This window comes from Dreissena polymorpha, chromosome 9, assembly GCF_020536995.1.
Source record: "Dreissena polymorpha isolate Duluth1 chromosome 9, UMN_Dpol_1.0, whole genome shotgun sequence".
Taxonomy (NCBI): Eukaryota; Metazoa; Mollusca; class Bivalvia; order Myida; family Dreissenidae; genus Dreissena; species Dreissena polymorpha.
This window is the reverse complement of record NC_068363.1, coordinates 21,747,761-21,769,888: the sequence shown is the minus strand read 5'-3', so window position 1 is coordinate 21,769,888 and position 22,128 is coordinate 21,747,761. Positions and strand designations below refer to the sequence as shown.

Here is a 22,128-nt window from a genome sequence, read left to right as displayed (position 1 = left end):
ATTAAGGGGCACAAACACATTTTGACCAGGGAGCCAGGTTAAATTTCTGCCCAAATTAATCTCTAAAATCACCAAGGCAATGTTATATTTCACATTTTTAAGAAATTATTCCCTGAATCAAATGCAGATACACCATACCATAAAGATTCAATATCAGGGTGCTTTGTTACTTTTGCAAGGCCTCCTTGTCTGCAAGTTCTTGTACAGCTATAATGCTCAATCTGTCAATAATTACAACACAATGCAATGAACTATGTTATAGGAAAACTGGGCTTTATGCATGTTTTGCATTCGCAGGCTAATATTAATGAGTAATATTGTACCACACATCACTTTAATGGATTTTTTTGTGTAACGGAAGTCTGTTCTGAAGGACAATTCAGTTAAACAGAAAAAGTGTTGTCCCTGATTAGCCTGTGCAGATTTCACAGACTAATCTGGAAAGACAATTTACGCACATGCATAGGAGCCCAGTTTTGCCAGATAGAGGCTAAAATTTAATGAAGTTCAAGTCATGATTTAATAATTACTTATAATTCTTTATTTACGTATTTCTTATAATTCTAATTATCAGTTATGAATCATCTTTAGCATTGTATATCAATACAGGGCATTTTCTAGATTTGGGGAAAAGGACAAACCTTCCATGTTGGGGCTACTGTTATATCATTATACTCATGTGAAATAAATTTTCATGGATTTTTTGGGTTGAACGATCCACAAATTTAACAAATTTAAGACGTGCAAAATTACAGTCTCATATTCCTCTTTTTTACACACATCTGAATCAGAAATCCATGTATTTACATGTCCTCAAAAAAAAATTTTTATTAAAAAAACACCAAAATTCATGCCAACGAGTATAAATGATTTTACGGTTTATCGACCAAACTGGCAATGGGAAAATTGCATCATCTTGAAGAAATTGTTTTGATGATGGTGCCTATTCAAGACTTACATGTAGTAAGGCCAAATTGAAATTGATACAAATGGAAAAAAATATTTATAAAATGGTAAATAATGTTTCATCACTGAAACAACTGGACATGCTTGTATACAAGCTACATGTAGCTAGTTGAATCAACTGACAACTTACACTACATTAATAGAGAAATATAGTGACACTGTATGACTCAGCACAATAACTTGTAATAAATACTATAAAATCATCATTAATTTATTCCTGGGGCATTAATTTTTGTTGGTTTGTTGGTTGACCAACACATTTACAAACGCATATTTAACACAAACTCATCAATAAATGACAGATGCAAATTCCTCATTTTGTTTTAAAAAATCAGACAATAACATTTTTTTTTAACCACAAAAATTCATGCTGACCATGCAATAGACATAATTTTACAGTAGTTTTAATCATACCCATTTTCCAAGATGGTCATAACACACGACATCTTGTACCCCTGGGTTATTTGCTTTCTCAGAAGAACAACACTGCAGATTCCACGAGGCAATGCGAACAGCTTTACGATTATTGCACTTAAACGTTGGGAATTCCACTGCAGGCCGTAACGGTTTTTGTGAATATGGCCCCCATTTGTCCACCAAGTTTTCTAAAGATCCTTTTGAAAATTCAACAGCCGGGTCATGGGAATTATTGCGAGAATGTAAAGAAATGTCTGACGTTCTGCTAGGTATTGCACTGGTATTGAAATTTAAATTTGAAGACTTTTTCGATGAAGCATAAGACACACTGTCTGTAGCAAGGTTTTCGTCCAATGTCAACTGTGGCCTAATTGCACTTAAAACATTTGGCCCTATACCCTTCACTTTATCAAGTCCTCGATGTTCGTAAATGGTCCCTTTTTATCCCTGTACGTGACTATATTTTCAGCCAAAGTTTGGCCTATTCCTTTAACTTTCATCAACTGGAACACATTTGACGAATTCAAGTGAACAATCACTGATTTACTTTCCTTTTAATAACCCCATTTAAGGAAGCTTCAAAATTGTCACCTTTTCCGTCATCGTCTGTTTTCAGACATATTTCGTGCTGAATCGCTTTCAATTTTACCGCACCAACACCTGAAACTAGCGCTAAATCTTCGATCACCTTAAACCCCTTGATCTGTCTACGATAATCCACTATCTTTTTGGCAGTTTCACGGTTTATACCAGGCAAGGTCATTAGTTCCTCTTCTGTCGCTGTATTTATATCAAGTTTATTTTTTACAAGTTCTTCTTTTTCTTCTCCCAAAACCGCCATGTTGAAAGTCGCACTAAGTTGCCTTCGATGCTTACGAAAACTTGACTTCTTTGTTTCATCATCTTCAATTCCGCTTTTCTTCGGAATGCAACAACTGTTCATACCCCCCATTCTTATGTGTTGTTGTTTTGTTGTTTTTACTGTCGTTTGTGTTTTCACTTTTGACCGGAATTTATACTTTGAATTCCCTGAGCTTCAGTTTTGAATATTTTACCATACTTAAATGGAACTTTGTGGTTCCATTTCAATTCAAGTTTCATTTTTGGAACTTCTTTTTTACTGCATAAAAAAACATATCTAAATCGTGCATTACCACGCGTAAGTTCAATAGCATCTTCAAACTTTGGCCAAATGAAAATAAGACTACTGGTCGGGTACGTAATTCCGGCCACTTTTGGGACTATTTTAACAAAATCTTTTGTTTTAGGCAACTGGTTGAAACTAAACTTCACATATATAATCCTGGGTTCAAAACTCACCTAGCATGAAAATTTCAATAGAATTAGATCAGTGTATGTTACTTTTATGAACAGTAATTAATGACATATAAACTATCAATTTTCGTAGGGCAATTGTACCTAAAAAATCGGCCACTTTTCAGTTTAATCTGCAGGTACAATTACAAAGCAATATCTTTAGACGAATGTCCTCATTTTAAGAGTATTAATAAAGGTTTACACAAACACAATTTTTGACTTGAAACTTAACATATATGCGACGTTTTTATACCAGTTACTCCCCCTACCTATTTTATTAAATATAACAGGCCTGCACGGTTAATGGGGAACTGCAAATTCATAAAAAATATTTATTTTCAATAGTTTTAATCAATTTTACTAACATAGCTAAGAAAGTAAAAACATTTTGTTTAAAAAGTTGACTTTAGTGTCGATTTTTAGTAAACGCTTATATTTAATTTTACAACATGTAAACTATTAATATTCAAATCAAGGGAGGTAATTCATATATTAAAAGTTTATATTTAGGTCCTGATTTTTTTGTTTTAAATGTATGTTTTTATACAATTAATTAAAAAATACCTTAATAAAAGTTTATCAGAGAGAAATAATAATAATTTTTTCAAATATATTTGTTTCTTATATAATTATAATTTTTTGCATTGGCTAATGACGTCACTTTTCCCATGAGAGAAATATCTTGTGTTATGTTTGAGACATTTTAATGCAGACGTTTACAGTGAAATGCTTCTTTAATTTGCAAAATATTGAGAGTAGGGTTGGTTTTCAAGTTGATTATTCTAAAAATTATCAAAACATGTGTGTTTAGATCATGAAAATGATTAAACACAGGTGGCCGATTTTTTACGTACAGGCCGGAATTACGTACACGACCAGTATTCACATGATTGTTAATATTATGAAATAAGGTCATTCACATGCTATATTTGAGTTCATCAATCATATTTACACCGATTACATCACTAATGTTTACACTGTATGTCATCCACATGCTATATTTGAGTTCATCAATCATATTTACACCAATTACATCACTAATGTTTACACGGTTTACAATGTATGAGTTCATAAGGTCATTCACATGCTATATTTGAGTTCATCAACCATATTTACACCGATTACATCACTAATGTTTACACGGTTGACAATGTCAAATTTACACCGATTACACCACTAATGTTTACACGGTTGACAATGTATGAGTCCTTTCATCTTCCAAAGTCATTAAAGGCATGGATATCTGATTTCAGGGAGTTTGCGTGATTTCCTGAAAAATAAAATCATATTATCATTTCTTAAACATCTCATTATAATTATATAATCCATGCAACAAAACAATTTATTAAACATGTGTAAATCACGTAAACTTCTGCACATGTTTTTACATACAAATACAGTCATATCATTTATTGCATGGTTTCTAAATACATACATTGTTTTTTACTTTAAAAAAAATACAAATACATTAAAAGAAAACATTTACATGTAACTAGTTAATCAAATTATTTTAAGAAGTTTAAAGTTAATCTATAAATCTTTGAATCAAACTCAAACTCACAGTAAATCTATAACCTCAGTCCAAAAAATACTCTACAAACAAGCACTGTATATGACCTTAAAATATTCAACAATTCTCATTGCAAATAAGCAGTTTAATCCATTACCTATGCATGAGACAATTTTTATATCCCAGTTAATGCCAGTTTAATTAACACATACGATACACAGTTATTTCAATACAGTCATTCACACTGTTGAACTGTGTTTGTTATCGAAATAATGATAAACTTGTGAACATAATAAATCACTTTTATTATCAGCACATTTACAGCTCTCATTCGATCATTCCATATCGTTTGTAATCTATTATAATTAACAAGGGCGTAAACACGAAACACGATTATTTTTTGTTTGGTAATGTAACTAATAAGAATTGCAGCGGGATGAATTTGAAATTATAAACAAATTGATCATTTTATGAAGGTTGCTTACATGGTAAACAAGACTAGAGCTTTGTCACAGACGTGACGTATACCCCCACGTGCCGCATTGACACAGACTATTTTGCATGCTGTCTTCACAAAACAAGAGAATCCAATTTATGGCGACTTTTAAGAATTATAATGTCATTATAATTTATGGCCATTTCGACCTTTGAACTCTTGAATTCTTTCGCATGACATGCCGTCCAAATTTATGGCCATTTTTTTACTTTTGAACTCCGAGTGTGACCTTGACCTTGGACTTATCGACATAATTTTTTCGCATGACACATCGTCCAATGATTGTGAACAAATGTACCAGGTATTTTTAAAATCTCACAATTAATGACATAGTTTTGGCCCTGACAAGATCATTTATGGCCATTTTTGACCTTTGAACTCACAGTGTGACCTTGACTTTGCAGAAATAAACGTAATTCTTTCGCGCGACACACCGTCCAATAATGGTGAACAAATGTGCCAAATGATTTTAAAATATCACAATGAACAACAAAGTTATGGCCCGGACAAGGTCATTTATGGCCATTTTTAACCTTTGAACTCAAAGTGTGACCTTAACCTTGGAGATATCGACGTAATTCTTTCCCACGACACACCGTCCAATGATGGTGAACAAATATGCCAAATGATTTTATAATCTCACAATGAATGACATAGTTATGGCCCGGGCAAGCTCATTTATGGCCATTTTTGATCTCTGAACTCAAAGTGTGACCTTGACCTTGGAGATATTGACGTAATTCTTTCGCGCGACACACCGTCCAATGATGGTGAACAAATGTGCCAAATGATTTTAAAATCTCACAATGAACGACAAAGTTATTGCCCAGACAAGCTCATTTATTGCCATTTTTAATCTTTGAACTCAAAGTGTGACCTTGACCTTCGAGATATTGACGTAATTGTTTCGCGCCACACACCGCCCCATGATGGTGACCAAATTTGCCAAATGATTTTAAAATTTAACAATAAATGACATAGTTATGGTCCGGACAAACTTTCGGTTTTAAACGCTCTAAGTGACCCTGTGACCTCCTTTTTTAACCCGACATGACCCATATTTAAACTGAACCTTGACATCATCTAGATACAACTTCTGACCGAGTTTGGTGAAGATCGGATGAAATTTTCGCGACAGACAGACCGACAGACAGATCGACAGACAGACAGACAGACCGACAAAGTGACTCCTATATAGCTCCCATTACCAGTAATGGGGGTATAAATATCAGTGAAACTGATGGAGTCTCCCCCATGGTGCGCTTTGTCTATGTATGTGTTAATTAACACCTTAAAAATCTATTATTAGCCTTGGTGACCTTGACCCAGTGACCTCAAACCTCATCAAAAGGTAGAGGTCCATGCAAGGTACATGTACCTACATGCCAAATATGAAAGCGATTGGTAAAGTATTGAAGGCTCTATGAGAAACGGTAGCAAAAGTGTGACGGAAGAAAGTCTATTATTAGCCTCAGTGACCTTGACCTTGACCCCAGTGACCTCAAACCTCATCAAAAGGTAGACGTCCATGCAAGGTACCTACATGCCAAGTATGAAAGCGATTGGTAAAGTATTGAAGGAGGTATGAGAAATGGTAGCAAAAGTGTGACGGAAGTAAGGAAGTACATGTAAGTACATGTAAGTAAGTAAGACAGGACAAACTGGCAACTATATGCTCCGCCAGAATTTATTTCGGGGAGCATATAAACAAACACACATTTACTTAAGAATTTGCTTAAATTGAAATTTTTATCAACTTTAAAAACATTGTTTAACAACACTCTGGAATGCTTAATAATTATTAATAGACATACCAGGGACTTAAAGGGACTTTCACAGATTTTTCCAAATATTTTTACAAGTGTCATTAAATAAATATTTTAAATAGTTTTAAATAATTTAAACAAAAATGAAAAGGGTTAATAAAACATTGTGACAGCCCTGCGGTTTGAACCCTGGTGAAAAGTGCAATGACTAAATAGCTATCACTACATCCAAAAGGGTGTTAAATATGCAAGGTAGTTTAAAATTATTTGTTTGATATTTATTAAATATTATAATAAGTAACCAAATATTTACTTTTATATTTAACATCTGCCTTAGTCAGGGGTGTTAATTTGCTCGTTTCAACATAATACAAACATAACTTTTTGAATCTATGTGACCAAGCTGTCAACAAGTCCATTTGAAACAGTTATTCTAAAACAAAAGAGAGAAATCAACACCTGATAAACTATGCTCATGATCAGTATTTCAGATATCTCTTGATAGTATCAGATATAAGTATATCAACAATGGACACTTATTACGTAACCTGACCGAGTTTCATCAACTCATAAAGGGCATTGTGCCCAACACTTCATTATGAGCACTTATTGCTCTTGGAAAACGGAACTTAATGCATGAGTGTAAAGAGTTCTCCCAGATTAGTCTGTGCAGTCTGCATTGTTTAATCAGGGAAGACACTTTTCACCCAAATTGGACTTTCCCTAAAAAGGGACTTTCTCAAAACAAAAAATAACATTAAAGCAGACAGTGTCATACCTAATAAGCCTGCACACAAGCATTAGTACATGAAGAACAAAATTTAAGTGTTAAAACAATTTACTTGCCATCGAACAAACATTGTTCAAGCAAGAGATGCATATATATATATACACTACGCGACCCGTGATTTTTGCCGCAATTCTCGCATCACCGCAATCGATGCAACGTGACAAATCGCAGTGTTTCCGAGCGACAAGAAAATTTGGGTGATGTCTCGGCGACCGTCGCGCGATGTATCTCGCTGTTGCGCAATCAGCGCGAATCAGCGCAAATCACCGCGTACCGCCGTGATTCCCCTTTTTAAGCGATTTACGTTGAGGGTTACACTACATGTACATTACATGTAACATATATGTATACACTTACATTATACATTGCAATAATAAAGCTTTTGTCGTTGTTATATACAATGGGCGTATTAACTTAAATACTCCTGTTCTGACATGAACTTGATGAAGTAATGTCGGAAGCTTTAACGGCTCCAAATTAATATAACAGCGCAGAATGATCATGCAATAATTATTGAACATAACATGTAAACATTATTTAAGTACATGTAATTGCATTAGTAGAATGTTTATTAACACTTACAATCAATTATATTCCAGGCCCGAATACACTACCACTGTTCAAATTCCATTTTGTTGCCATATACATGTAGCGTAGCACTGTGTAAATTGAAAGTTGCATAGTGTTTCGTCATTGGTCGGTTATAAATACCTTGTTTCTCTATACATGGTATTTGATTTAGACGAAACTAATAATTTGGTAATTTACGAGACATATGATATAAGTTTTCCTTTTAAACTTTGATCTAACCGTGTGTGTTTATTGACGTTATTAATTATGTTAATACTTATTTTTGCATTTCATTAAGAATTATTATGTGTAGCCCTTTTGTTAACAGTGTTTAGCAAAATATTCGCGCCTTAAGGCACGGAAAAATGTTTAAGTAACACTTTCATTTAAAGTTTAAATGTAATCGGTAGCTTACGTCTAATTATTTGGATGCTATACTTATTTATTTTCTGTTTCAGGCTCCAATGCGGATAACTCGTGTTACTCGCATTACTTTCCGAGCGTTGTACATACATTCACAATGCTTGATAAGCCAGAAATCGGAAATACATTACTGTTCTATTTTTAAGTACATGTTATTATGATATCGTGTTATATATTATGTTGTTATTACATCATTGCCTATATATTAAAGCCATTAAACATTGTGTTTGTTTTGCTGAAAAAAAACACGAGTAAGTCATTGTAGCACTTAGCATTCGCAAAGTTAAATAAATATGATGATGTATAATGTACATGCATATCTCTGGGTTTTCACGTCCAAAATAAAAAACCTCAACATTTGATTATTTATTGTGTACTGTCCAGCGGGTGATAGTGTTTATTCTAGTGTCTAATTGGCACTCTTTGTACATGTTCAAACTGTGAAAAGATGTGACAATCACAGAAACAACAAGATGGCGCTGCCAGTTAAGTGCAATAATGGATCAAAGGGCATTGACAAAAATAACAGTTTGTATATTTTTCGGCGTTTACTCAGATGGTCTCTCACAACAAAAAAACTATACACGTCAAGGTATTATGTTTTACTTCGCACAATAACGATACGGATACGGCGTGTTTGATTTGATATGACTTTAAAAGAAATATCAAATTTTTGGCGATATAACTGTTTTAATACCAAAGAAACATTTAACCGAAATCAACAGAATTCAATGTTCTCTGCGCTGCGCAGTTTGTATAAAAAATCAATACTTGCACACTCTTTACCTTGACCTTGTACATTGCCGTAAATTTTCCCGCTCTTTTGTCGGGAAATATACATGATGGCTATATTGGAAGCATTTGTGAACATCGTGCTAACATTAAAACACCAGAAGTGTGTTTCGGATTATAAATTATAATTCTCAATTGGGAATTTAACGGAACATTTATTCTTATGGTATAATTGTTTTGAATTGTATATTAATTTTTTACAACGCTTTACGTGGCGAAAAAATGTTTTAATTATGCATTAATAGCACAATTTCCAGGAGGAAAACGTTTTTTACATGAAGGCGTATGACGCAAAAAAAGTTTTTTGTAAGATCGTATTGCATTCGATCTAAATTTAAATACGCTCGTCCAACGAAAGCTGTGTTCCACATTATGCACTTTACTCTTTACACTTCTGAAAAATGGCGTAGTCATATAGTTGTGCTTAATTTATAATGAAATTCTCAAACATATTTACCGACATAAATGTTTAAGATTATTTTTCGGAAGTGATGTTGCAATTATGTTGGATTATTTGATAATTGTGAACATTAGAAAAGCGTTATGTATACAGTTATCGATACGATTCAGTTTATATGCACGAATTGGCGAATCATCGATGTCAACGATATCCACTGCTATCACGGCGAATTGCGGCGAATCGCAGCGAATCACCACAACATTGAGGGGATTTAGCGCGAAGATTATCTTGCTCTCGCATGACGTCGGAGTGACGAGTCACGTGAAATCGCGGTGATTTTCCACCCAAAAAGCAAAATGCCCGCCTTGACTTCGCAAATTAGGCAAAAATCACGGGTCGCATAGTGTATATATATATATATATATATATGTATATATATATACTATGTTAACGTCACCGATCCCCAAACTCACATTTGGTGATTGCAATTACTGGTTGGCGAGCAAAAATAAGATTTCCATGAAAATGGCGATTGAAAAAAAGGATAGGTATAAATCGCCAGCAACATCAACATGAATACACAGATAACACCCTTATCGGAAAGGACCAAAGGGATTATGACAACCGCAAGTTTAGGTCGATAATCCACATGGCTTATCTCTTAATTGGTCACATTTTTAACTGCGAGCAGAGTTTTTTTTAATAATTCGATTATTTGGTGATTTACGTTATAACTGTATCACAAAATCTTGTCATGTAATGACGAGAAAACTGTTGTTAAGTTCACTGTCCAATCGGTTATGAGAATGCCGGTAACATGTAAATTAAAAACTACATTAAAGACCATTTTGCGCATCATACACACCTTTTTACTGTTAACAATTAGTGTTAATATAATGTTTACCGGTACAATTGTTACTCACAAAAAGTTTAATGTAAATAGTGACCAATTAATTACTTATGGCAAGTAAATTGTGAAAACAATAATTATAATTGTTAACAATTTCACGCGGTAGTAATTTAATTCCAGTACATGCATATTTCGTCATGTTCATTTATAGAACTGAGTTACAATGTTTTTCTTCAGCCCCCAGATAATATTTGATGCTTCAAGTCCTTTTGTACAGGTCTACAGCCTACACCATTTTGACTGGTTTTTATTTTTATTGATGACTTTTGTGATCATTATACATGTATTCCCATTATGGCATGTCATGTATATTTTTTTCTAAATCCAATCCCATAACGGATGCTTTGATTTCAAGATATTTGGGAATAAGAGGTATTTAGTGAAGAAATGAAGACGTTTGCAGCGGTACATGTAACAACAATTGTACAGATTAGTTTTTGTCTGATTGGTTGATCAAATATCAATTCAACAACAGACATGCTTTTTTTACAATTTAACCAAATGTGCTGCATTTCACATTGAATGTTTCAACCCACACAAGAGAATTGATAAATCTCAACAAGCTGCCAAACATGAAATAGCAAATTAACTATCTTTACTTAAGTACTATCTCCATGTATTTATCAAATATTTTAACATCAATAGTAAATTCCACTCGCCTACTCAAATTGTGTGTGGGTCAACAAAAAGATATCCAAATTACTGTAAATGTATAGAAATTCGTCGGTATGAAATTTCGTGGTTTAATAATAAACAACTAATTCGTTGACACGTAATTTCGTGGATTTAAAATTTTCGAGGAAGACTGACCGTCATAATATTTAAACTTTTATTAAAACAACCAGAGTAATAATTAACAAAGCATAATCTGCTTATCTGTGCTGACAGCAAGACTTGAGGTTAATGCGCACTGAAGCATGACATTTTTGCCGATGAGTGATAAAGCGGCGCACTTGTGGGTCCCCACTCGCTAATTGCCATCAATGTTGTTTTGACATTAATATTTGCAATTCTCAGCGCAATCGGTCCCCTAGTAGTAACAATTGAGTAATAAGGTCCCCAAATTACACGTGTGAAAACCATTATGTCTCTTTTAACTCTAATTGGCACTAATTGACATATGTGATAAATCTGCAAACTGTTAATATGACGACGTCACGTAAAAGGAAACAATCGTTTATGTACACTTTAAATACATAAACACGTATCAAGAAAACAACACATTGTAAAACTAGCATATCTTAATCAAAAATCGGATATGACATTCGGAAATGACCGATTTTGGGTTAAAAATGTATAAATAATCGTTGATACTTGAATTTGTGGTTCAGCTGACCAACGAAATCCACGAAAATTTGTACCACACGAAATTTAATGGTTTTACAGTACTTGCCCGATCGAGAAATCCAGTTGTGGGATCAGTCAGCAACATTCAGGCATAACTGGGCCTGAAAGGCCCAAAGTCGCTCACCTGAGATAACAAGATATTATTGGGACAAATCTTCCAGTGCCCCAGATAAGCTGCGTATCTGCGTCTTTTACCCTATTAAAATGTTTAAAAAAGCAAAGAAATACAATATCATGCGTATTGAAAACGCAACCAATTTGACTTTTACGCAAACTCGTCAAATGGGATGCGTACAATACAATGGCTTCGATCGAAAATGCTTTTCTCATCTTCGGTATTTTCTCTTTTGAAGTATTATCGTAACGAGGCGATGCTTTCATTCAGCAAGCACCTGGATGTTTGAGCAAGAAACAGTCAAACTAAATAAAACGCTCTGCGGACTAGATTTCATAGTAAAATAAAGAGTCTGACCAAATAATTTACGACGACATACATGCGTTTTCAATCTGACTTCGTCGTTTTATAACTCAGTTCACCCTATTTCAAGAATGAAATCACCCTATTTTTCAAAATCAAAGGGTGAAAACCCTATTTCCCAAATAATTATCTGGGCCACTGATCTTCTGACCAAGTTTCATGAAGATCGGAAATTAAATGTGTCCTCTAGAGCGAAAACAAGGTTTTACTATAGCCATATAAGAAAAAATGCCCCGAACCCTGGCGGCCATGTTTTTCAATCAACCGGCATCCTTTTTGAACTAGTCCAAGATATTATTGGGATAATACTTCTGACCAAGTTTCATGAAGATTGGACAATAAATGTTGCCTCTAGAGTGTTAACAAGATTTTACAATAGCCATATATAACAAGATTTTACTATATAGCCATATATAGCCATATAAGGAAAAATGCCCCGCCCCTTGGCAGCCATGTTTTTCAAGCAAAGGTTACCATTTCTGAACTCATCCAAGATATCATTGGGACAAATCTTCTGAGCAAGTTTCATGAAGATCAGAAAATAAATATGGCCTCTAGAGTGTTAACAAGATTTTACTATATCCAATTATAAGGAAAAATGCCCCGCCCCTTGGCGGCCATGTTTTTCAACCAACCAACATCATTTTCAAACTCTTCCAAGATATTATTGGGATGAATCTTCTGATCAATTTTCATGAAGATCAGACAATAAATGTGGCCTCTAAAGAGTAAACAAGATTTTACTATAGCCATAAAAGGAAAAATGCCCCGCCCCGTGGCAGCCATGTTTTTCAAGCAAACGTAACCATTTTCGATCTCATCCAAGATATCATTGAGACCAATCTTCTAACCAAATTTCATGAAGATTGGACAATGAATGTGGCCTCTAGAGAGTTAACAAGGCAAATGTTGACGGCGCACGACGCACGATGGACAAAAAAGGATCACAAAAGCTCACCATGAGCACGTTGTGCTCAGGTAAGCTAAAAAAAAAACATTTGAATTTATTCAATCAGTAGACATTACTTATTCAATCAGTAGACATTACTTATATCTGTGTCGTCTGCGTATTTTAGAAACTATTATGCTTATAGATATCGTTTTTTTGACGTTTAAAGCAATTTAAGTCTCGTTTCTAAGATTAAACTGTGTAAATTTCTTCGATTTCTACTGACATAGGAAATCATTGTTTTGACGGATGACATCCCATGGTAATTGTATGAAGTATGCAGAAAAGCTGACGAAATGTTAAAACAATCGCGTAGAAGTAAAAAAATATCCAGGTATTATCTGTTTATGTTTCTTATATACCGTATGCCAAATATTGCCGAGTGCCTCGGCATGATGCGGAGTGAATACTCGTTGTGGATGCAGACAAACTTGGTAAACAAAAGGTTTTGCGTAAACTGTACTGTACAATTGTTATTTTAACAAATAAAGATCTTGTTTGGAAATCAGGATTTGACATTCAGTATGTAGGGTGTTTACTTTCATATTGGAATACATTTTCGCGATCTAATGTGATCGTCAATAATGTTGACATTAGTTAATAAGGTGAAATTTAAATCTAGTAGTCACAGCGAATGACAATGTTTCGTGATGATTCTACAGCTGATCTTTATCGCGAAAGGTCAGGGTGAAATCACGACAGAATCACTGCGAATCACCTGTAGAGTGTTATCGCAGCGAATCGCAATGAATCAGCGAATCACCGCGATTTGTCACGTTGGCCGAAACGCGGTGATGTGAGATTTAGGTTCGGCATGACCCATGTTCGAACTTGGCCTAGACATTATCTAGATACAACTTCTCATGAAGTTTGGTGAAAATTGGATGAGTACTTGAATTAGAGAGCGGACACGAAAAGTATGATGGACGGACAGACCGACCGACGGACAGTGTGAAACCTATATGCTGCCTGTTGGGGGAATTAAAAATGGTTAATGTCAAGGTCAAAATGACCTCAGGTGATGCTGGTTTATTGATAGAATTCAAAGGCAACATCCTAGCAAGTATACAAGCTCTAATGACCTCAGGTGATGCTGGTTTATTGCTAGAATTCAAAGGCATCATCCTAGCAAGTATTCAAGCTCTAATGACCTCAGGTGATGCTGGTTTATTGCTAGAATTCAAAGGCATCATCCTTGCAAGTATACAAGCTCTAATGACCTCAGGTGATGCTGGTTTATTGCTAGAATTCAAAGGCATCATCCTAGCAAGTATACAAGCTCTGTAGATAGAATTATTGATGTCAGGACGAAACCTGTCATATTGAATGAACCTCATACATATCCTGACAGGCATATCGCTATAATTTTTATGAGTCCAGGAATACAAATATTATCAGTCTCTACATGTATCTGAGAGAACCTGTGGATCAACAACTGGTAATCGTTACAGTGTTACATGTAGTTTAAACCTGTTTATTTTAGCTCAATTGCATAATCAAAGCCTCAGGCTTATTGCAAAGCTCTGGAGTCTGTTTCAAGGGTCAAGAACCAGTATTTGGTGTCGTTGGGGGAGATAAAAAGAACGCTCCCACATTTGGGATCGAACCCGTAACCTCCCAGGTTCTAAGTGTACACCATATTCATTTCAGCACGGGGAACTTGGTTACAGTTACAGTTTTATACAGTACAGCCAAAGCGGCACAAACATAATCCGCGGCTACGCCACGGCCAGATTATTAGTCCGCGGCGGCCGAATCGTGTGTTCACGCGGCGTATCGCCGTGGCACTCAGCATCGATCCGCGCAACGACCCCGAGTCTGAATTAACCTCGCGTACTTTCGCGGAGTAAATCCGCCGCATACGTACGCGGCGGATCGAGTGAAAAGATATCCACCTACATGTACATACATCAGGGTTTTTTTTTACTAAGAAAGTGACGCCGATATTCAGCGTCTTCCCCTACCAGAATTTTTCCCCTCAAAATACAATTTCCCCACCAAAAATATCATTTTTCACCAAAATATAATATTTTCTCTCAAAGAAATGTTTATTTTTCCTTTGGGCATTCGACAATTATCCAATTTGCACCATGTACAACGATCTTTCTCTTTCTCTCCAGACGAACACAAAAAATCTGGGAATCCCAGTTATTCTAAATATAGCTCTTAAATAACGTTATGTAAACTGGGCAACTAATCGTAATAATCATGTGACTATTTAACTGGATACCGGCCTTGCGCGAGAAGGGTGTTTCGTCAATAAATTACCAGAAACCAGTCGAATTTTCATCCGGGCTATGTGCAAGCCAAGATATAAACGTGAAAACAGAAAAAAATGTCTCACAATTGGCGTTCTTACACACAAACAAAATAAAACATTCGGACTCGGAAGATACTGAACGCATCGAGGCATTTTTTAAGAAAGAATCATCGAAAACCGTTATAACCCATCAGGATTCTGAGGTAATCAACATCGAACATTGTGAAAGTGAAAGTAGACAATCGGCAGCTGCTGCTCCTTTCCCTTCCAATACTGTAGCAGATCAAGATCGTCAACCCATTCATCATGAAATTGAAATCACAAAATTGACATCGTCCCCCGGCCCAAGTACAGAAATATAGTTGAAAACATTTCCCATAATAAGATCTACACCTGCAACTTAATTAAGGACTTTGACTTTAATACGTGTTAAATGTGTTTTAGAACAAAAAGGATGGAGACAAGCCTCTTTTGATGAGTTATAGACATTGAAATGAACAGTTTTTATTTTTTCCCCTAATATGTCTCTTTCGCACTCTTTTTTCCCCTTTCACCCAGCGTCCAGCGTCTTCCCCTTTCTCTAAAAAAAACCCCTGTACATGTATGTGTAGCGTAGAATTAATTACGCGAAAACTGTTTATGTTTCGTTCGATTATCATTATTAAATTTGTAATCCGAAACACACTTCCGAATTTTAATGCTAACGCGTCCTTTGGCAAATTCTAGCGTCAAATAAACAGTGCTAAAATATCCTTTGTTTCATAAAAAGCGCGCGAAAATTATGCAGACATATAGAACGTTGTTTGGAAAGTTTGGGTGTATGTTGTATAAATACATGAACATCACGTCAGGAGTAAATCGCGTGTTCAGTGGAGAAAAAAAAAAACGCCCCGATTAGACGTTATTTCATCACCTCTATAAATAGTAACAAATGTCAAAATGTATTTGATACTTAAGGAAATATCGAGAATGTTTGTGTATTGTAAATATTTACCAGCATTTGCTTTAAAACTGGAATATACGGGATTATCGGGTAATTAGTAGCGATATTAACTGTATAATATGAACAAAATAAAACGTGTTTTTATACGCATATTCAAACAATAGTTATAATAAGCTGATAATTAACAAAACTACAAATACGTCGTCACCGTCTTGATTATTGATGTGGCTTCAAACTGCTAATTTTCTCAGCTAAAATATAATAGCGGAATCAACATGCAATTAATTTATAAATCCACCAAAAGCTGGAGCCTTGACCACTAGTATGTGCGAAAACATAGTTACGTGACCTTGTTTATGTGTGAAATACATACGCTACGGGCGGGAAACAAACTTAATAATTGGCCAGACACATTAACTATGCAGTGCTCCAGCTAGGCCTAAATCGAAGGGCGCCGCGCCCTGCCCTCCCGAACCTCCGCCCTGCCCCCCCGAACCTCCGCCCTGCCCCCCCCCCCCCTCAAAAAAAAAAAAATTTTTTTTTTTTTTTTTTACATATGATAATTCATAAATCTCTTATTACATTGTAATTAGTTTAATCCTCATTGTAGACATTATATTTGAATGGTTTAATAATAATGGGAATAATACAATTATTTATAACATATAAATTAACATGCAAATAAATGCATTCCAGAAACACCCGCGCGCTCGAACGTGCCCTTTTCACAAAATACTGCGCGTCGAAAGTGCCCTTTTCACAAAATACTGCGCGTCGAAAGTGCCCTTTTGACAAAAAAGCCACCCTGCCCTTTTCAAATTCTAGCTGGAGCACTGCTATGCTTACATGTATATGCTAATACAATCGGCGCACAATAAATTTATTATGATTTTAATTATTATTATAATTGTTCTTTCAAAATTTGTTAACTACATGTAACTAATAATTTTTAAAAAGATTTTTTATTTCATGATGCGCATCGACTAGGCATTATGTCGCGGATTGCGGCATGCCTCGGCGGACAGATGCGAAGTTTCGCGACGAAATGCGACTTGCCGCCGCATACTGACACGGCTTCAACGACTGACGCGGCATCGACTCGTTTCGCCTTGCCGCCGAGGATCGCGAAATACGTTTGTTCCGCTTTGGCTGTACTGTAAGTCAAGTAAAAGTTGATGAATACATTTTATGCGGGTGCTTTGCTTTGGATAAAAATGCATATTTGTATAATGGTAATATTTTTTATATAGTACTATAAAATACCTTTGTCTTGACAACAAATATTACTTACGCTAACCTTTAACATATCCTACAAATTAAAATTTCAATTTTAAACTACATGTGTATATATAGACAGTTAACCAATCATTCTTGCATATCAGAACTCAATATCTTTTTTGGCCTACAAACAATTATATTACAAACATTATTTAATAATTCAAATTCAGCTTAAGTAATACAGACACTTTGTATCAGCACAGTCCATGTAAATTATAAATTGTAATCAATCACTTACATACACATGGTAACCCTACACTTGTAGTTATAATTGACACTTAAGAGTACTCCAATGTTTGTCTAAGGCTAAAGCCTAAGGAGTATACACTGACTGTAGTGAGTCTACAACTGCCCACACACCAGCCAACTTGGACAGTTAGGCCCAAACAAAGATATTGTTTGTGTCCCCCACAAATTACATTTGTAGTGTTCCCGGTTGGCCTACAGGAGGGCGCTGCAGCTCCCTTTAGCACCAAGATCCCACCCTGCCCCATTTAACCCGTACTTCGCATTAAACTCGTACTTTGCAATTGTATTAGAAATCCACATTATTATACAGAAAAGTATATTTTGAAGTTTTATAAATTATTAATAAATTACATTTCCAGAGTAGAACTAGTTTCATTAATTATAAAAATAATAATTAGTATAACATGTCCTGAAATATACACTAATATACACTAATAAAACACATGCGTTATTGAAAATATGCCACAGCTATACAACAAATGTAGTTATATGACTGAACACGCTAAATTGTCATTTTGTTATATAAGAACCAGGGCCCTCGATTTGCACTTTTTACCACCGATTATCGGCGGCTTCTCCCATGAAAAAAGTATACTTTTTTCCCCTGTTTCAGCTGAAAATTCCCGCCTCCAAAAAAAATATGTATATTTTTTTTTTTTACTTTTATACCTATGTTGCCAGGCTGCAGCTGGTTTCGTGCTACTCACCTTTGATTAAACCCTAGCATCGCTTAACCTCATTTTGACCGTAAGATTGACTTTCTTCAGGACTCATTCAGAAAGACAATATTCTTGTCTAATCCTAATTTGAACATTCGACCACATCAATATTACTTACTAATTAGCTTTGATATTTTCATCAAACACTCAGAACACTCATAACACCTGAGCTCATTCAGACCTTGACATCAACTTCATTTTAAGTTAGACAATATTCAACAGAGCAGATGAATTGATATTAAAAAGGCTTCCACCAAGGGAATCAGCCTTTTATGAAGGAATCTTTTTGTTTTGTTTTTTACATTTTTGGGTATACATGTTTGAAAGTCAATGGTAAAGGCATGTCACTAAATTGTGAGAGAAATAACATTAATTCTCGTGCCAAATAATCAAGAAAATTCTTCTTCGCACTGAATCCAAGCACTCTTGTAAGTCAGAGTCTTTTAACCCTTTCAGCGCTGGAACCGAATTTTGAAGGCCTTTGCAAACAGTTTAGATCCAGATGAGACGCCACAGAACATGGCGTCTCATCAGGATCCAAACTGTTTGCTATTCTGATAGTATTCTTTGAAAAAAAATTAAGAAAATGCTAATTTTAGAAATTCAGCAGACGACATTTTAGCAGACGACAAATTTCCCAGCATGCAAAGGGTTAAAAATCTCTTCATGTAAAAATGGTCTCAGGTCGTTTCGCCCTAAAATCTGTTCGCCCTAGGGAACCCTGAGTCATTTTGCCCTGGGTCGTTTCGCCCTCATAAGTGGGTTGTTTCGCCCTTATTTTAGTTTGAATTACGATTAATTAACATACCAATCATCTTTAATTAAATAATTAATTAAACTACGTTGTATATAACACCTTTCACACCTCTTACACACGGATATATTACCCGTGAAATACACCTATGAAAGAGACGTCAATTGTGATTTTGTTCGTTTTGTATGTATCCGTGACTTGTTTACCCTAGACTATATAGAATATTAGACACATTGTTGTGTGTAAATTATATGGTAAATATTGAAAGAAACAATACAGTAGTTTGCCAGATACGTGCTTCGTATTATCCCCTTTTCCCAAAACATTGTTGTCATAGTTCAAAGGGAAGTATGAATTCAGCTTGTGACATTCTAAAGATAAATCCTTTTGAATTGCTGTGTACATAAAAACTAGGGCGAAACGACCCGGGAATTAGGGCGAAACGACTCAACGGCAACCAGGTATTAGGGCCAAACGACCCGGATTCTGTAAAAATGAAGAAAAAATTTTTTAATGTGCACTTTTTTTAAGTATTAATAAAAATTAATTAAAATGTACCACAGGTTATGGCACAAGGTCAAGTCACTCCCACCCCACTATATATAGAAACAAAATGAAATACCGGTAAATTTTATACTGAAAAACTACCATTATGTCATAAAACAACATGTTTAATCACTTTGAAAAAAACATGTTCATATATAATAAATCAGATTTTTTTGTTTTCTACCTTACATTGTCAATATTTCTGACAGTTGTGTAACATCGTAGAAATGTACGATAATTTCTAAAATCATTACATGTGATGATTCTCCTGCCAAACAATACATACATCCGCACTTGTTGGAATAACAACTGTATGCCCCTTATTCATGTCAAAATTCATCACGATCAAGAACAGACAAGTGTGTTACAGTTAAAAAAATAAATACTTTCAGTTACACTTATTTACATTTCAAACTCTGAACATCAGCATACAGTACGCTAAAACATTACCAAATGATCGCTAGTAATAAGAATACAAAAATCAATAAAGCTGTCTCAATTTTAATGGAGAGTGCAAGTGTGTGCCTAACCAAGCAGAAACCAGATAATGTCATAGATAATTGTTCACATCATTCAACTCTCCACTGAAACAAAAGGCTTATAAGTGCTCTGATCTGATAACAAACAAATCCCTTGGGGCTTGTTTGCAAGCACTTTGGTGTCCTAGTATGCTTAACTTTGGATGAGTTTCCTTCTTGTACAGATAAGCACACCAGGGCTCTTTTATTGCCACTTTCAAACAATTGTTGCCACTTGCGCATATTTGTTGCATTTTGTGAAAATGAGGATCAATAGAGAAACCAGAATCAAGAAGTTATCTACTGCTTAATTGACCATTCTTGGCTCTGGGTACTTCATAAATGTACATGAATATGCTTAGTTTTTACATGACAATTTTACAGTAAAACTGTGATCTTTAAGTATGTTTTTCCTTTGAATGTACCTCTTTTCGAACCTCACCTCTTTTCGAAACCTTCATTTGTTAACATTTCACACATGTTTTTTGTGTATAAGTAATCTGTTTACGCCGACTCGCATGTAGCGTTAAATCAACAAAAATGCGTCAAAAACCTGTAAAATTAGTATATTAATCATAGAACAGTACATGTAAAAATCATGCTTTTTACATATGTCATGATTTTCATTAAAAAAACTCATAAAACATGGTCTTATTTTTGTTCTCAACTTAACTTTGCTTGACAATTGGCTGCTGTAATAAGTCACATTACCATGGTCAAATTATGGGGCGAATTAATTTTTAATGGTGTACACTGAAGGGTTCGAAAACAGATTTTTTGCAAGTATCCAGCACCACAATATCATGTAAAAATTTCAATGCCGCCCAAACAACGAGTTCCTGCTTTCGAACCCTTCAGTGTACACCATTAAAAATTAATTCGACCATGGTAATGTGACTTATTACAGAAGCTGATTTGTGTAAATTGTCACGCAAAGTTGATAACGAAAATAAGATCATGTTTTTTGGGGTTTTTTTAAATGAAAATCATTACATATGTAAAAAGCATTAAGGAATACTATAATTTTTACGTGTTTTATGATTAATCTTTCTATTTATCAATACTGTCTAACTCCCCTTGTGGGTATTATTGACAGGTTATCTACTTATTCTACAGGTTTTTGACGCATTTTTGTTGATTTAACGCTACATGCGAAGCGGCGTAAACAAATTACTTATACACAAAAATCGGTGACGAAGTGCAGGTGCGCGCATGCGTATGAAATGTGAACAAGTGAAGGGTTCGAAAAAAGGTGAGGTTCGAGAAGAGGTAATTTAACGATACTTACATGTAGATTGATAAAGTCCTATGTCACCACATTCTATTCTATAATTTACACATCAAACTGTGTATTAAACTGTGTATTTCTTATGATACAAGTAATAGTTTTAGTATGCTTAAATATACAACGGCGCCGCTTTGATGGTTTTGTGTCAATATGGAACGAGACGTTATAGGGCGAATCATTGACATACTAATCTTCATTTTGAATAATTATGAACATCTTTATTATGTAATCATTGGCCGATTTTCTGTGTTTCATATTACGTAAGCATAAACAATCATCATACCTGAAGCATCGATATCTCTCTGGATAAGATTATCTAAATCCCAATCAGGAAATCAACTTTGCACAATGGGCGTTTTATCTTTCCCTGAGTACTCTCTAGAAAAAAATCCGTTTAGTAGTTATGGTTCCCTTGAATTTACGCCTTACGCCTATAGAATAC

The 22,128-nt window shown here is 35.0% G+C and overlaps 2 protein-coding genes across 4 annotated transcripts in view; both read right to left on the bottom strand.

Moving 5' to 3' along the window:
• LOC127846702 (endonuclease/exonuclease/phosphatase family domain-containing protein 1-like) overlaps positions 1 to 22,127 on the bottom strand; it is a 182,249-nt gene extending 160,122 nt beyond the window's left edge. Inside the window, exons 1-2 of one of the 3 annotated variants that reach the window (XM_052378194.1) lie at positions 21,970 to 22,077; positions 21,687 to 21,724 (exon numbers count right to left, since the gene is read on the bottom strand). The gene's annotated coding sequence lies outside the window, so the exon portion shown is untranslated. Of the gene's footprint in view, positions 1 to 4,367; positions 4,443 to 21,686; positions 21,725 to 21,969 lie in introns of those variants that run through there. The other 2 variants (XM_052378193.1, XM_052378198.1) reach the window with 2 other exon arrangements.
• The window catches only part of LOC127846709 (uncharacterized), a 130,635-nt gene that overhangs the window by 7,718 nt on the left and 100,789 nt on the right, over positions 1 to 22,128 (bottom strand). The window lies entirely within an intron of this gene.